This window comes from Salmo salar, chromosome ssa15, assembly GCF_905237065.1.
Source record: "Salmo salar chromosome ssa15, Ssal_v3.1, whole genome shotgun sequence".
Taxonomy (NCBI): domain Eukaryota; kingdom Metazoa; phylum Chordata; class Actinopteri; order Salmoniformes; family Salmonidae; genus Salmo; species Salmo salar.
Genome location: NC_059456.1, coordinates 42,985,070 through 43,002,765, shown reverse-complemented (window position 1 = coordinate 43,002,765; position 17,696 = coordinate 42,985,070). Strand labels below are relative to the sequence as shown.

Sequence of the window (17,696 nt, the reverse complement as noted above, 5' to 3'; positions counted from 1 at the left end):
ATTATAAACTGGGTGGTTCGAACCCTGAATGCTGATTGGCTGACAGCCGTGGTATATCAGACCGTATATTTCTTTTTACTGCTCTAAATTACGTTGGTAAGCAGTTTATAAGAGCAATAAGGCACCTCGGGAGTTTCTGATATATTGCCAATATACCACAGCTAAGGGCTGTGTCCAGGCACTCCGCATTGCGTCGTACATAAGAACAGCCTTTAGCCGTGGTATATTGGCCATATACCACACCTCCTCGTGCCTTATTGGTTAAATTAAAAGACCGGGTCCTTACTCAGATGGCACCAAGACACAGATCTATGCAGACCGTTTAGCAGCTGTCAAATCGTTCTACCTTGTTATGGCTACCACCCCCACATATCCCTCCATATCTATCAACAGTGGAAATATTGCTTCAAAATTGTCCCTTGGATATATAGCCTACTTTGTGCAATGCCATATAGGATCATTTAATACGTTTAAGTGATAATGAACGCCCTTGAAGCCAGTGTTTGGAGGATACATTGGCATGGGTGTTGTTAGGCCCGAGACAAAGTCGAGGGGAGGCAAACCGTGCCAATATATCCTCCAAACACCGGCTTCAATGGCATTATCACTTTTATACAACGAGTTACCAACATATTCAAATAAAGATCAACATATTTTCATTAAAATAATTATTTTGATAAATGTATTCATACTATTTCGTCATTCCACAAGATATAGTCCCGACAAAACTAGAGTTGCTACCCAAGCCAGCTGGTCGTTCATTCTATTGGTTTGGTTGCCAGAGATGCAACTCAGTCGTTCAGTCTTTTTGTTCTGTATCTATGGACGCGACACAGGTCTTCGTTCTAAATGTTCCACTGCCATATTGGCTGGCAACATTGTTATCCCTTGCTTGCTAGCTAGCCAACTACAGCTAACTTACAGTCATGTCAAACAGTGCAGCCAGAACAGTAGCTGCATTTGTTTAAGCTGTTTCCTAGTGACATTTATTTGGATGCATCCATAACAATGAGCTAATGAGGCGCGATTTCGCCGGTCGTAGAAAATGTGCTCTCATCAGGACACTGTTGTTCAGAGGAGCTAGCCAACAACACAGCTAACACAATCACTTCAAACTGAAGCTGGGAAGACTACAAACTAGCTGCACTTCATTTCATTTTCTTTTTTCAATTGATATTTCTTTGTGTATATATATATCCATAAAAAATTATGCCAGCTGATTCAATGACTTCGAATGGCTAGGAAAAGCTGCCTGCCTGTCTGTCTCATCCCGACACGTTCATTACTATGGGACAGCTGGAGATCGAATGTCAGAGAGACAGACAGCAAGGTTTATCCAAACCTCCGCTGTAGAAAACTAAGTGTTTTTATAGTGGAGATCAAGTTTACAAATTGCCTGGCTGGGCTGATGAGGCAGTGGATTGCGCAGTCAGATGGAACAGAGTAAATAGGCATTTTAACGTTATAGATTTAGCCGGTGGTATCTTGTGGAAAAGACACCGGCTGGAATGCAGTTTTAACCAATCAGCATTCAGGATTAGAACCACCCATTGTGTAAAATTAAATAATAATCAAGGTGGTTCACAGGTTGGGTGTTCTGCTGTTGGACCAAACTAAATCAGGTATATTCAAGGAATGAGGGAAATTTCAGATTTCCATTGGTAGGCCTAAAAATTATAATATAGTACTATAACTACACTATGATCACCATGATTAACATTAGTGCTAGGCTAAAAAATAAAGAGAACCGTTGCTGAGCCTTGCAGAGCTTTATTTGTCCTAATCCTCTGGTTGTTGAAATCCTGCCCCTTGACTGCAACCCAATGATATTATATTAAATGACACCAATGTTCATCAGAATGATATGACTAGCCATGAAAAGAGCTTATGAATGCATTGGCAGAAGATCTGTACGATAGAGAGAGGGGTTAATGCAGGTTCACATTATTTAATATGGCTTCAACAGACAGCAGGTGCTGTCTAGCACAGCAATATGCCAAGTGTTTCTACTGCTACTGTCAAACTCTGTATGGAAATGGATGCATTCCAGATATACATTTTCTGCACGTCTATACAAATTACAGGACGGTTATAGCATGTTGATGTGGTTGTGCTGAGATGGTAAAGATGTTATCCAATGACTTCAAGGCACAGGGCTGGGGGAAGGAGGCAGCAGTTCTGCAGACGAAGCCCAGACAGAACACTCCTCCCCACTGCACAACCCTACATGCTCCATCTAGCAGCTAGTTACATAAAACAACCTGAAACTGTCTTTACTATGCAGCTTCATGTTTTTGATCTACCGATCAAGTATCATTTCACCTGGGGAAAAAATAACAGATGCCCATAGTGAACTGTTCAGAAGCCCAAAACAAACAGACATGAAAGACAGGAGCAAGTATGTTTACAAAATGGCCATTCAGTCGACCGTGGCCCACCAGGCTATTTGTTTCTGTTTAACTTACTAGCTGCTAGCCATGTTCTGATTTCTTCATTTGAAGGTCTCTCTCCAGGCCTATTGCAACCATTGGTGGTCACCAAATTATATCCAGGGGAGCTACCGTTAAACCATCAATACACGTGCTAAGTAACTGTCCAGTGAAAATGTATTTCAAAAGTTCTTATTCTGTTAACTCATATCCATATAAATGTTGTTGACTGATCCTGTATTTGTGGCCAAAGCATAAATTGAAGACAAACACACACAAAAAAACCACCCTAAACTGTTTGTAAAAAAGACCATTAAAAAAATGCTTGCTATTTCCTCATAAAGTATGATGTCATACTCCTGAGGAGGATGAGCTGGCCAATCAGCCTAATGTCAGTATAAATATTTTTCTATGACCAGTATACACCCATACCATTCTGTTGTTGGGATATGCCCACACTATTCCAACACAGAAAAGCTGCTTTTAACATATGTAATTCCAAAAATGTTGGTAAGGAAAACTATTTCACGCATATTATAAGTCATTATAAGTCATACTTCATAGATATCTGGAAACACTGGACAATTACTTTAATAATTTGTATTAATAGTAATTTCTTATCAAGAGGGGAAAATAAAACATCCCTGTACTGTCCACATCTAAAATGTGTAACTAAATCAAGCAAACATGAGATCAACAGATCTGCAGGTTTACTCTTGTGGGTTTTTGGTTGCAAGCAAGGCTGCTTAAAGGCTGGCATCTCCTATTGGTAGAGTTTGAAGAAATCCTGCACTATAGCAAGGTGGTTGCAATTGGCCAGTCAAATCTAACTAGTTAGGCTACCCCACAGTAACAACAACAACAAAAGGTGAATTGCAAAATATTAGAAATCTACACATGGTATTCTCTAGCCCTGGAAGGGCTTCAATCTGTGCAGTACAAAGGGGCAAGCCAAGGGTCAAGAGGTTGTGTGTATGTAATGTCTCCTATAATGAGTTGCCTGTAGGAGAGAGCAAACAAACCCAGAGGGGTTCACCAGGAGGTCGTACACCGCTCCCAGAGAGGCATGTTTTGTCTGTGTTGAGGCAAACATGAAGTTACAGACCTTGCAGTGACCTTTTTTGCTTGCTGCCTTGCAGTACATGGAGCCCCACTGTCAAACCACACTCATGTTGCACAGCACAGAAAGAATGCTGACAGAACTAAGCCGAGGTTAAGGTGAGGAAGCCAGGAAGGGGGAGATTGCGAGACAGTGATTTTTCATTGCTTAGACCTTGTGGGAACTGTCCGTCAACATAAAACGCACATTTCCATAGGATGTACAAACTCAGCGAGCCACACTATAAGTCAGACTACATCCATTGTGATGTTTTAAGGCGCATTGAAGACATACGTAGTCTTCAACAAAACAGACAGACCCCTAACTGTACAGTCGTGGTCAAAGGTTTTGAGAATGACACAAATATTACTTTCCACAAAGTTTGCTGCTTCAGTGACATTAGATATTTTTGTCAGATGTTACTATGGAATACTGAAGTATAATTACAAGCATTTCATAAGTCTCAAAGGCTTTTATGGACAATTACATGAAGTTGATGCAAAGAGTCAATATTTGCAGTGTTGATCCTTCTTTTTCAAGACCTCTGCAATCCTTCCTGGCATGCTGTCAATTAACTTCTGGGCCACATCCTGACTGATGGCAGCCCATACTTGCATAATCAATGCTTGGAGTTTGTCAGAATTTGTGGGTTTTGTTTATCCACCTGATGTCAGCTGGCCTCTTGAGGATTGACCACAAGTTCTCAATGGGATTAAGGTCTGGGGAGTTTCCTGGCCATGGAGCCAAAATATCGATGTTTTGTTCCCCGAGCCACTTAGTTATCACTTTTTCCTTATGCCAAGGTGCTCCATCATGCTGGAAAAGGCATTGTTCATCACCAAACTGTTCCTGGATGGTTGGGAGAAGTTGGTCTCGGAGGATGTGTTGGTACCATTCTTTATTCATGGCTGCGTTCTTAGGCAAAATTGTGAGTGAGTCCACTCCCTTGGCTGAGAAGCAACCCCACACATGAATGATCTCAGGATGCTTTACTGTTGGCATGACACAGGACTGATGGGGACCTTTTGCAGAATATCAGTCTGTCCCTGATGTTTTTCCTGGAGAGAAGTGGCTTCTTGAGTGCAGATGCACTCACACCTGCCTGCTGCCATTCCTGAGCAAGCGCTGTACTGGTGGTGCCCCGATCCCGCAGCTGAATCAACTTTAGGATACAGTCCTGGCGCTTGCTGGACTTTCTTGGGCGCCCTGAAGCCTTCTTCACAACAATTGAACCGCTCTCCTTGAAGTTCTTGATGATCCGATAAATGGTTGATTTAGGTGCAATCTTACTGGCAGCAATATCCTCGCCTGTGAAGCTATTTTTGTGCAAAGCAATGATGACGGCACTTGTTTCCTTGCAGGTAACCATGGTTGACAGAGGAAGAACAATGATTCCAAGCACCACCCTCCTTTTGAAGCTTCCAGTCTGTTATTTGAACTCAATCAGCATGACAGAGTGATCTCCAGCCTTGTCCTCGTCAACACTCACACCTGTGTTAACGAGAGAATCACTGACATGATGTCAGCTGGTCCTTTTGTGGCAGGGCTGAAATGCAGTGCAAATGTTTTGGGGGGATTCAGTTCATTTGCATGGCAAAGAGGGACTTTGCAATTAATTGCAATTCATCTGATCACTCTTCATAACATTCTGGAGTATATGCAAATTGCCATCATACAAACTGAAGCAGCAGACTTTGTGAAAATTAATATTCGTGTCATTCTCAAAACTTTTGGCCACGACTGTACCTTTGATTTGCGTCATGTTTTTTCACCCAGAATGGGATGTACAGTGTAATGAATCTCAGACGGACCTATAGGCAGACCAGAGGAATTGCTTTGAGATGATCCGGTGATAGCAAGGGGGGTGCAGCAAGGGCCCTATTGACTGGGACTAGCCAATGAGACCAGAGATGGTAAAAGGTAGACTAATTCCAGAGAAAAATCCTGCTGCCCCCAGCATACACCCCTCTTCCTCCCTTTCTCCTTGCTACACACACACCCACCCACCACCCCTCAATGTCTGGAAGGGGTGGGCATGACTAATCGAGTACTCAAACAGACGTCAAAACTCAATATTGAACCAGAGATAAAAAATTTAAAAAATTTAAAGAAAGTCCAATACTGTAAAACTATTTGGTCAAAATGTTGTCTTGACCAAAACGTTCATTTACTTTGACTCTAGTGTTCCATTTGTACCTGTGCATTTGCAGGACACAAGAAAAAACAAACTAAGCCAAGCATCACACATTCTGCTACCCAAAAGCCTTTACCCCTCTGAGTCTCACTCAATTGTGTTCCGAGCGCTCCCTCTACACACTGGAGTGCGTCTACAGAAATAAATGCCCTTAAAAACATATCTAACTGATGGGATGATGACAGTTTTATCACAAATTTAAAATGGACTGGTTGACTGAAGTAGCAAAATATGTGTTCCAATAATGAGCTGCAATTTTGGAACAATTGCGTAATTTCCCGCTTCAGCTACTTTGCGGTTGTCACTAGCTGCCAGTCACAAAATCAAAGTCTCTTTATCAGAAAAACTCATGAAAGGTTGGACATAAGGTCAGCAGTGTGGTTCAGGGTTAAGTTTAAACTCTGATTTTAAAAAGAGAAATTGTAGAAACAGGCAGGGTTTATGATTAACGACTTATTGTTTATGACTGTGGCTGTGGTAACTAGTGACGACCCTACTTTGCAAATCGCTAGTGCCATTTAAAATTGGTTAGCCTAGGGTATAACCACCCTAAATAGACAAGTTCCAGACTGAAAATATGCAAAACCATTATTTTGATAAAGACAAAGATCATATTTTCATCAGAATCATTAAGAATAGACCTACTCAACAAACACATGTCTAGGCCGTAATTCCTCCCCATGTAGTGTCCAATGTGGACTTGTTAACAGTCAGGATAAACTAAATCAAAACGTCTGTATATCAAAAAGAAGACCTATTTTGGTTTGTACCCCTGAAAAATATTTTTCAGCTCTCCAAATTGAGCCCAGTTTCAAATGATCACTGTTTGAGAATAAGTGTTACAGACAGGAGATGTGCATCACTTATGTTCTATTTTTACTATAAAATGTGTCTTGACTGTGATAAGGGCTCAGGAAATAAGAGCATCTTGTCTGCTAAATTAACAAAACAAGGCTACGCCATTGCACAGCCATAGGCTTCTACAAACAAGCGCCACACTGCTGAAGGTTCAAATTATAAACGCTTGATGATTAGTTGATTATTTGAATCAGCTGTGTAGTGCTAGCACAAAAACTAAATGTGTACCCCTTTGGGTGCCCAAGACCGAGCATGGGAAACCTTGGCATGTAGACAAATTCACCACCAAAAAATTCCAGTGCAGGCATTGTGTTCTAAAAATAGCTTTTATTTATTTATCATTAAGAGTACTCAAAGAAAAAAAGTAGCGCGAGTACTCAAACAGTTCAAAAAGGTCAAATGTCCATCCCTAATGTCTGGCTCCTCGAAAAATGAAGTACGCTTTATGTGACATTCTTTAGTGCGGACCCATCACACCCTTTTGCTTTCTGAATTCACAGATTTTACGCATCAACCAAACTTCTGGGAGAGCGCGATGGTCCCTTTTCGATTTCCTTGGTACGCACAGAAAGAGACCACAGTGTTCCTGTGAATGACATAAATCTTTAACAACAGCCCTCTTGCCCATGTGGTTAACTCCCCTGCCCCAACGTGCAGCACAAACACACACTTGTATTATGCCAGCCGAAGCACACGGATGCACAAACACACACTCGTATTATGCCAGCCGAAGCACAAGGATGCACAAACACACACTCGTATTATGCCAGCCGAAGCACAAGGATGCACAAACACACACTCGTATTATGCCAGCCGAAGCACAAGGATGCACAAACACACACTCGTATTATGCCAGCCGAAGCACACGGATGCACAAACACACACTCGTATTATGCCAGCAGAAGCACACGGATGCACAAACACACACTCGTATTATGCCAGCAGAAGCACACGGATGCACAAACACACACTCGTATTATGCCAGCAGAAGCACAAGGATGCACAAACACACACTCGTATTATGCCAGCAGAAGCACACGGATGCACAAACACACACTCGTATTATGCCAGCAGAAGCACAAGGATGCACAAACACACACTCGTATTATGTCAGCAGAAGCACATGGATGCACACAAAACAGCTAACACTAAATCATCCAACGACAGACATACAAAACATGTAAGAAACAGAAACACTCACTCCTCTCACACCTGTCTACAGCATGCAGTCCAACAAATGGGAGCATGTAGAAACATGTGCACTAAACACATTCTCACAAAAACACCTATAGGCTGATACAAATGGTCATGTCATGCACACACAAAACCAGACTAATAACTAACAAATGCTACCGTACCAAAACCACACAAAAATGTCTCATACATGCAACACACATGAACGCACGCACACACACACACGTGTCCCTTAGGACCTCACACTGACATCTCCTCCTGGTTCAGGCACACTCCTGCAGCCCAGAGCGCTCCTCCCCTCCCAAAGACGCCTGCACGTCCCCCCCCCCCCACCCACCCCTGCCGGCTGGCTGCGGAGGGGAAAAGAGACTTGGCCCATGGCCAAAATACTCGCTCCCTCAGACACACACACGCACACACACACACACACACACACTGCAGCACTCGAATGAACCCAACGCCCTCACAGCTGGTCACGTGGCCAAGCCAAAGAGGGAGGGGAGGAGGAGAAGGAAGAAAGAAGGAGAAAGAGTAGGAGCGAGAGAAAGACCGATACAGAGGGAGGGAGAACGAGAGGGAGGAATGGGAAAGGAGGGAGGGAAAGAAAGAGGGAAAGAGAGGAAAAAGAGAGGCCCCTTAGGGTTGCCACCGCCACGCCTAGTTCGACATTTGTGGCCTCGTCATGGTGGAGTGTGCACCACGCGCCCCAGTGTCAGGGAGCCAGGGAAGCTGCTGCAGAGAAGAGAGGGGGAGTGTATAAAATACAGCAAGAAAGAGGATGGACTCTTCTTCATGCCACGCAGCTGCACATCCACAGCTGGGATTTGGGGGATGTCAGTGGACATGCCTTGACATTAATTAACATGTGGAGTAGCAGGGTTTTATGGTGAATAGGGTGCATCCCAGCAGCGGCTCTGTGCAAGTGTGCCTTTCAAAGTACAGGAGATGTTGGCCCTTTGGAAAGGATGATAGCAGGCAAATAAACCTGCAGTTTTGTCAATGGATTGAGTTAACAGCACATTAACAGCACACAAAGTCTGCCAGGCCAGAAACGGAAGACGGTAGATAATGTGCATGAGCCAGTGTGTGCAGTGCAAAGGCTGAGGGAGGACTTTTGGGTGGAATCACCCTTAGTCCTAACGACTCATACATGTAGCAGCTGTTTCTGCCAGGTACAGATCCTAACAGGTAGAGTTCCCCAGGTTTATTCCATGGGTGAAATGATGCAAATATAAGAGTCAGCCACGTTGCCCATACTAGACCTATTTTGTTTGCTGTTCTGTTTGGTTACTAACCAGGTGACCACTGACCATGTTTGCTAATGATCCCTTACCTTCTAGTACACAATATTCTAAAGAAAGACCCCCAATCCTGTGTGGTGCGACTTTCTTCAGATTGACTGTTGTTTCCAATCATGTCTGGCAACTTTGAATAATCTGTCAGAATCAATTGAGACAGAAACGTGACAAAAGTTACTCATGTAATCAGTGTGGAGGTAACTTCTGTTAAGAGTTGTTTAAAAGAGTCTGTCAATATCCTCCCATTCAGCAGGCTGTCAATATCCTCCCATTCAGCAGGCTGTCAATATCCTCCCATTCAGCAGGCTGTCAACATCCTCCCATTCAGCAGGCTGTCAACATCCTCCCATTCAGCAGGCTGTCAACATCCTCCCATTCAGCAGGCTGTCAACATCCTCACATTCAGCAGGCTGTCAACATCCTCACATTCAGCAGGCTGACAACATCCTCACATTCAGCAGGCTGTCAACATCCTCACATTCAGCAGGCTGTCAACATCCTCACATCCTCAATGTTCAGGAACAGGCTGAGCAAAAGGGAACAATGAGTGGGTAAATAGCATAGAAGGAGCATTTACTGGACCCAAATATAAAACTCATTTCCAGATCCATTCCTTGAATTCTAATGACTTTGGCAGGGTGGTTCGCCTCTGAATTACAGTGTTTAGATTGTTGTTTGTTTTTATGTTAGGTAACTAAGCAACCACCACCCCCCTTGTTTTCGAATGGACCACCTTGAGTGAGTCGCCACATTTTTTCTGACGAGCGTGAAGATGGGTAAAAGAGTGCTTATTTATGCAATTAGTGTACAGCATCTTTTCCCTCCCTGTAAAACATAAGCATATGAAATACACTCAGCTTAGTTAAGAGAGACTTACTGGGTGTAACAACTGGGCTGGCGCTGTAAGCTTGACTGGATGTCTGTGCGTGAGAAAGAGTTCAAAAGAGACTGACTATGGATTGCAAACAGAAGTGTCTGTTTTAAGGTGGTTGTGGCTAGTTCCTTCGTAAACCCTTGAGAAGTAGCCATGATTAGACGTTTCTTCCAGACCTCATCTGTCTAGACAAGAAATTGGGTTGAAAGACTCAAATGCTGACATGCTGTTTGACTGATATCCTTCACGCTGCCCCACTCCTTGACCTCTGATGGGATTCAAAGAGTTATCTTTCTCAAACACACAGAGACAGTGGAATGCTTTGAGGGCTGTAAGAGGTGAGGGTGGACCCCTTGTTAAAATGTCATGAGATCTGGAGGTTGTGTGTGTGTGTGTGTGTGTGTGTGTGTGTGTGTGTGTGTGTGTGTGTGTGTGTGTGTGTGTGTGTGTGTGTGTGTGTGTGTGTGTGTGTGTGTGTGTGTGTGTGTGTGTGTGTGTGTGTGCGCGCGCACGGTTGACACAACAACTCCTCTTGCCATTTGCCTGATAATACATCTGAACCTCTTGGCTCGCTGACCAGCACAATACACTTGTCTGTGCTACAGCAGGCGATTCCAGAGACATTCCTCATATTCAGGCTACAACCAAATATGAGGTATTTACATCCACAGGGCAAACAGTTCACACTACCGCTTACTTCAAAAGGTTGTCACAGCCTGTCTCTTACACTCTCCATCCTCTGGTGTGTTTTTTCAGTCTTTGTATTACGTTTTAGGTCTCCTGTTCCTCAAAACAACCGCCAGCACACACACATTATATGTGAGATGTTCGTAACCATCTAATTTTTGGCTCCAAAATGATTTATCTGCCATGTTTAGCAACAACTGGGAGTATTGACCATGATCAAACAAAGATGTTGGCATTTAGAAGAGAACTGTTCCCAACTGCAATGGATTATTTTCATGGCAACTTGTTTGTTTTAAGCCTCAATATGCTCCCCCTTCGTCCTCTGAAAAACTGTCAGCGGTACCCTGGCATCACCACAAATCTGCCTTGAATCCTGTCTGACCTCCTTGTTAATGTGTGCTCTCTCTCTCTCTCTCTCTCTCTCTTCTCAAGGTAATCCACACACACTAGATTTTAGGAGCATGTCTAAGAGGAGATAGCAGTTGTGTGAGAGAGACAGCGTGTGTGCGTGGTGTCTGATTTAAGAACAATTTGCATGTTATTCATTATGCTCACAATAACCCTGCCCTTGGCTTGGACTTTGGTATCGAAAGATGCTGAGTTGGGTACCAGAGGAAAGCTACATTTTCACCGGTCACTTTGTAAGGATTTTAAGTCAATTTTTGTGTTATGTAATTGTAGTGTTTTGAGAGGTATTTTTGCTGTAGGCATAATTTCAGCTCAATTATTTCTGGAGATTGAAAATGAATACTAGCCTCTGTCCATCACATCTTGTTTTTAAATGCTTCAACACAAACACACAATCTCACTATCTCCTAAACTTTCTATATTTTGTTCTCTAAGTAATATGGAGTAAAAGTTAAAAAGTAATAAGAAGAATTCATTGTGATTATTGCACTTCCTCGCTTGTGGCAAAATCCATAATTGAGAATAGGCAGATGCACTGTAAATCTGACAGTTTAACATCACATAATTTTTGCAAATGGCATGTCATGACACAAATCGATCACACAAAGATAGTGTGAAATCATTTTTTTTTAAATGCAGTAAAATAGGTCATTTAGAACTTCATACAGTGGTTGCTTTTCATTAAATACATTTTGTAATCAAATCACCGTTTGAATACAACGTTTCAGCCAATCTTTTAGGGTTGATACACGAGTAGCCTGTGTGGATACAATGTTTCCACACTATAACGCAATAAGTAGGGGCCATTGTTACAGTAGGGTTACAGCACACGTGTTAGCCTTATGCAAAAAGCAGGTTCCCTTATTCTCTATGGTTAGTCTACATTGTAGAAAATATATCAATGGAACAACCTTCAAGTCCCGGTCAGTTACTTCAGGTTCATCAATAAAATAATTCAACTAAGTTTCAACTAAATGAGTCTACAATACAATAATGAGTGAATAGGCTGAGCTTCACCAAAGAACAAAAATATGTTGGAAAACTTATTGGACTTGTCACTAATAACACTGTACGGCGGATGAACACTCCTTGCTGTGGCCAAATGATGCCAAGCGCCATAAAGCAACTGTACTACTAACATAACAATTAATGACAGAGAATTGACTTTAGTTTCGCGAGCACTGTGCGCGACACCTAAAAAAAAATAAGATTGTCCAGTAATTATGTGAACTCTTCGTAAATATAATGTAAGAAATGTAATAACGTGCATTACTGTGGAAATGAGCTATGCGTCACAAAGCTACACATTACACACGTTCGGCTAAGTGGAACAATATCCCGAATTGTAAATATTTCTCATATTTTGTCTCGTTTTTTTTTTACAGTTCTAGGCCTAGTAGCAGATTAGGTAAAGAAGATATCCGCATCCCACTGACTACAATAGGAACTACCCTTTCTGGCATGACTGAAGACTGAAACAACAAAATAAGAAATCAAACACAGTACTTTACCTTAACCAATTCAAATGTTATTCCGGGCCATTGCTTGGACTCTTTGACAATGTATCAGCAGATATGTCCATGCGTATTCGTTAATGTATCCTCGTGCACTAGAAGTCTAGCCTTTCTCCCATTAAACCAACCGAGCCTTATGTCTGAACGACATTTGAATCGCTCCTGGGTCCTAAAGCCGACCTCATACCTGTACCGTAACCTCATTTGCCTTTTCACCCGTTTCAAGAGTTCAGTGTGTGCGTTGCATTGAGTGTGTCACTCAAGATGCAAAATGCCACGTTTTCTGGGACTGTGTTGTTAAACTAGAACGTTATACCGGATGATGATGATAAAATGGAGAACTTTACTGTAGGCAGAAACAACTTGCTTTGGATCTATCTAATGTATTTACGGGTAATTGAGAGAGTATTATATTTCATTGAGAGAATATTCTATCATCATTATTGCTAAAATGAGAATTAATACCCCTTATGAGTATAATTGATGCAGAAAATACCCATTAGTTATGTAAGCTAGTATACACTATAGCAAACCATTAGTTGGGCTCTTCTTTCTTGATAGGTTACATGAATGCCACATATTTACCATAATGATTGGGAGGGAGTGCATTAGAATTATGGAGCAGCGTTTGTGTGTGTGGGGTGGGGGAGTAGTGTGTTTGTGGGGTGGGGGAGTAGTGTGTGTGTGCCTACTCATATTACACATGAAAGTGTGTAATAAAGGTGTAAGTGTGTAATAAAGGTAATGCCACAATGACAACACTTCAACACAGTTTCGGTAAAAAGCCTCCATGATGAGGTTTAGGGATTCTTTTTTGCCACAGAGGAAATCCCCTGTCAGAGCCTCAGCCGGTAAACAAGAAGTCAGAGCAGAGTGGGTCTGCCAGCAGGACAAAAGGCCTCCATTCAGCTGGCTCAACTACGAGAAACACACACACAGCCGCGCTTCATGAGCTATTTGTTATTGGAAAACTACTCGGACACTTTTCAGTGTTCTGTGACACCACTTTGGTTCATTGACCTCATTTGGAGTGGTTATATGCTTAACTAGGCTACTGCTGTCTAACTGTTCTGTCTCACAGACTTTGTCTCTTAAAGAAACTATATTTCCTTAAATGTCTCACTTTCATTATCAGTCACAATTTGTTTAGTTATGAGATCAGGAAGCTTATATGTAGCTTGTTTATTTCCATACCTCTTTACTTTGTGACACAGAGAGTTCGGCTTTTTATAGTATTACTGTTGTATAAAGTAATCAACAGAAATGGATTAACGAGCAAACCGTTACTGTATGTTTTACTGTATATTGACCCCCCTCACTCATTCTCTCTCTTTCTCCCTCTCTTTCTCTCTCTCTCTCTCTTTACAGTGCATTCAGAAAGTATTCAGACCCCTTCACTTTCTCCACATTTTGTTACATTACAGCCTTATTCTAAAATGGATTAAATAAAAAAATGTCCTCAATCTACACACAATACCCCATAATGACAAAGGGAAAACATTTTTAACAATTTAGCAAAAAACTGAAATACCTTATTTGTATAAGTATTCAGGCCCTTTGCTATGAGACTCGAAATTGAGCTCAGGTGCATCCTGTTTCCATCGGTCATCCTTGAGATGTTTCTACAACTTGATTGGAGTCCACCTGTGGTAAATTCAATTGATTGGACATGATTTGGAAAGGCACACACCTGTCTATATAAGGTCCCACAGTTGACAGTGCATGTCAGAGCAAAAGCCATGAGGTCGAAGGAATTGTCCGTAGACCTCTGAGACAGGATTGTGTCGAAGCACAGATCTGGGGAAGGGTACCAAAACATTTCTGCAGCATTGAACGTCCCCAAGAACACAGTGGCCTACATCATTCCTAAATTGAAGAAGTTTGGAACCACCAAGACTCTTCCTAGATCTGGCAATCAGGGGAGAAGAACCTGATGGTCACTCTGACAGAGCTCCAGAGTTCCTCTGTGGAACCTTCCAGAAGGACAACCATCTCTGCAGCACTCCACCAATCAGGCCTTTATGGTAGAGTGGCCAGACGGAAGCCACTCCTCAGCGAAAGGCATATTACAGCCCGCTAGGAGTTTGCCAAAAGGCACATAAAGGACTCTCAGACCATGAGAAACAAGATTCTCTGATTGAACTCTTTGGCCTGAACGCCAAGCATCACGTCTGGAGGAAACCAGGCACCGCTCATCACCTAGACAATACCATTCCTACGGTGAAGCATAGTGGTGGCAGCATCATCTTGTGGGGATGTTTTTCAGCGGCAGGAACTGGGAGACTAGTCAGGATTGAGGGAAAGATGAACAGAGCAAAGTACAGAAAGATCCTTGATGATAACCTGCTCCAGAGCGCTCAGGACCTCAGACTAGGGCGAAGGTTCACCTTTCAACAGGTCTTTGAGTAGCCCAGCCAGAGCCTGGACTTGAACCCCTTTCGAATATCTCTAGAGAGACCTGAAAATAGCTGTGCTGCCATCCAAACTGACAGAGGTTGAGAGGATCTGCAGAGAAGAATGGGAGAAACTCCCCAAATACTGGTGCGCCAAGCTTGTTGCGTCATATTCAAGAAGACTCATGACTGTAATCACTGTTAAAAGCGCATCAACAAAGTACTGAGTAAAGGGTCTGAATAATTATGTAAATTACATTTTTTTAATATATTTTTTAATACATTTGCAAAAATGTCTAAACCTGGTTTTGTTTGTCGTTATGGGGTATTGTGTGTAAATTGATGAGGGGGGGAAATAATTTAAGGCTCTAACGTAACAAAATGTGGAAAAAGTGAAGGGGTATGAATACATTTCGAATGCACTGTGTATGTATATATTTTATTATTTTCTTTTCTGGTAAGAACTCAGCCCCCCAAGCAAAGGTCAGATTGCCAAAGCATCTGGCACCTTCTTCTCCCCTGAAGTGTTTTTCTTACAATTACACACAGCCAGAAACAAAATAGAGCTCTTAAATCCAATTAATGAGAAGATAACCGTTTCTCCCTTGGGTCTTTGTGATGACACATTTAGTGATGCAAGATTTTGTTTTCTTCTAAAAGAGAAATACGGTATTGCCCAAGGCAACAGACACCTGCCGAGAACTGTTTTAGGTGTCATTTAACACTTTAATTGACCACAGCTTTCACTTTTACACATCGCTATCTCTTCAAAAAGGAATTTCCATGGCAAAACCACAGTATGGTTACTGTATGTTTTAACTGAAGCTGCAACAAATTATTTTTCACTAATATCTGTCAGGTCTTTGAGTGTTATTATGACTGGATGTTTTCCCAGATGAAGCAAAGAGAGAAAGAGAGAGAAAGCAAGAGATAGAGAGGGGGGGGCAGAAAGCAAGAAAGAGAAAGCAAGAGGGAGAGTGAGAAAGAGAGAAAGCGAGAGAGAGAGAAAGAATGTGAGGTGAATAGAAAGATAGAGCAACAGCAGAATTGGAGGCAGATGGTGTGACAGAAGACAGCGACACCCCTACTGTGCAAAATGCTGAGTGGCAGTCTGTGAAAGAAAGCCACACACAGCACCTTTTCTCTTCAAGCCCAATCTGTCTTTGCTGTGTTGCCCACTTATAGTGAGGGTCCTACTGGGAAGGTTATTGTAATTGAGCCACACCTACAGTATCAATCTACTACAGCGATGTAATAGTAATGCAACTACAATCTAAAGTAATAGCAATGTAACTCACCTCAATAAAAGTATTGTGCTTCAACTGTTCAAGTTCTATGTGGGATTTAATGGCTTTGTTTGAAATCAGAGCCATTTTAGATAGTACATATCTCTCTGAGGTGCTTCTGATACCCAGACTCTAGCATGTTGTAAATTACATTACAAGAAATAAAGAACGTGGACATCCTCCTCAATATCGGCAATTAAAAGTTATCCAACAGCCAGTATAAAGCCAGAAGCAAAGATATGACCTCGTTTCAACATTACGTTAGTATTGGCTCCTGCTGGACCAGAGGAACACAACAGGTATAACAACAAACATCCAGAAAAGAAGGCACAAACACATAAATATAAATGTGCAAGGAAAGGAAGAGATGTTAAGTAGCGAAACACGTGAAAAGACCTCCTGTTCCTCCCCTGCAGGGACACAGTTCCAGGAACATTTTCTCATAGCAACTATGGATTTAATGTCAGTAAAAGAGACAAAATGGCCCCCTGCTAACCGGATGAGAAACTCCAGCAGGCTTGTATCTAATATGCCCTAACCTTCTCATGACACAGCCCTTCCCTGGGTCACGGTCTCTGGCTATTTTCAGGGAAGTGACAGCGGGTGGCGGTGGCCTTCTGGGGTGACACTCAGAGCAGGGGGGAGGGTCATGGGGACCAGGTGTGGTAAAAGGGACAAGTGGCTGTGATTTAATTTCAAAGGGTCTTAATCTGATAACCTGAAATGGCCAAACAGGAGCCCCATTGCCACTATTTCAGCAGTGAATGGCGGTGCAGTCGTACCGGCCTCTGATGAGACTAAATAGAGACAATGTTCCCATCACCACTGTCTCACCAGCAGGTTACTATCCACACCGCTGCCAAATAAATAGAGGGATTTCAGGTTCTGACAGGTGGAAAGAAAGTCCCTTGAATGACATTTTCCTATGTATTATGTCCACCTATTGTGTTCTCAGAATGGTGCAGATAAAGGTAAGGGGATAGACAGAGGAAGCCCCTTCAGACTGTAGAGATGTGCTGCCAATTTAAATAATCCAGTGCGGTACATGATGTCAACTCCCCAGTATTCGCCAGAGTTGTGCCTACTGTTGTCTTTTCTTGACAGAGGGGTGAGCCAGAGATGTACACTACCGTTCAAAAGTTGGGTCACTTAGAAATGTCCTTGTTTTTGATAGAAAAGCAAATTTTTTTGTCCATTAAAATAACATAAAATTGATCAGAAAGACAGTGTAGATATTGTTAATGTTGTAAATGACTATTGTAGCTGGAAACGGCAGATTGTCTATGGAATATCTACATAGGTGTACAGAGGCCCATTATCAGCAACCATCACTCCTGTGTTCCAATGGCACGTTGTGTTAGCTTATCCAAGTTTATGATTTTAAAGACTAATTGATCATTAGAAAACCCTTTTGCAATTATGTTAGCACAGCTGAAAACTGTTGTTCTGATTAAAGAAGAAA

At 42.3% G+C, this 17,696-nt stretch overlaps 1 protein-coding gene across 2 annotated transcripts in view; it reads right to left on the bottom strand.

Moving 5' to 3' along the window:
- Nucleotides 1–12,732, bottom strand: part of LOC106571474 (RAC-alpha serine/threonine-protein kinase) — a 37,571-nt gene extending 24,839 nt beyond the window's left edge. For both annotated transcript variants that reach the window (XM_014144624.2, XM_014144625.2), the window contains exon 1: nt 12,553–12,732. The gene's annotated coding sequence lies outside the window, so the exon portion shown is untranslated. The remainder of the gene's footprint in view (nt 1–12,552) is intronic.
- Between the last annotated feature and the right edge of the window lie 4,964 nt (nt 12,733–17,696).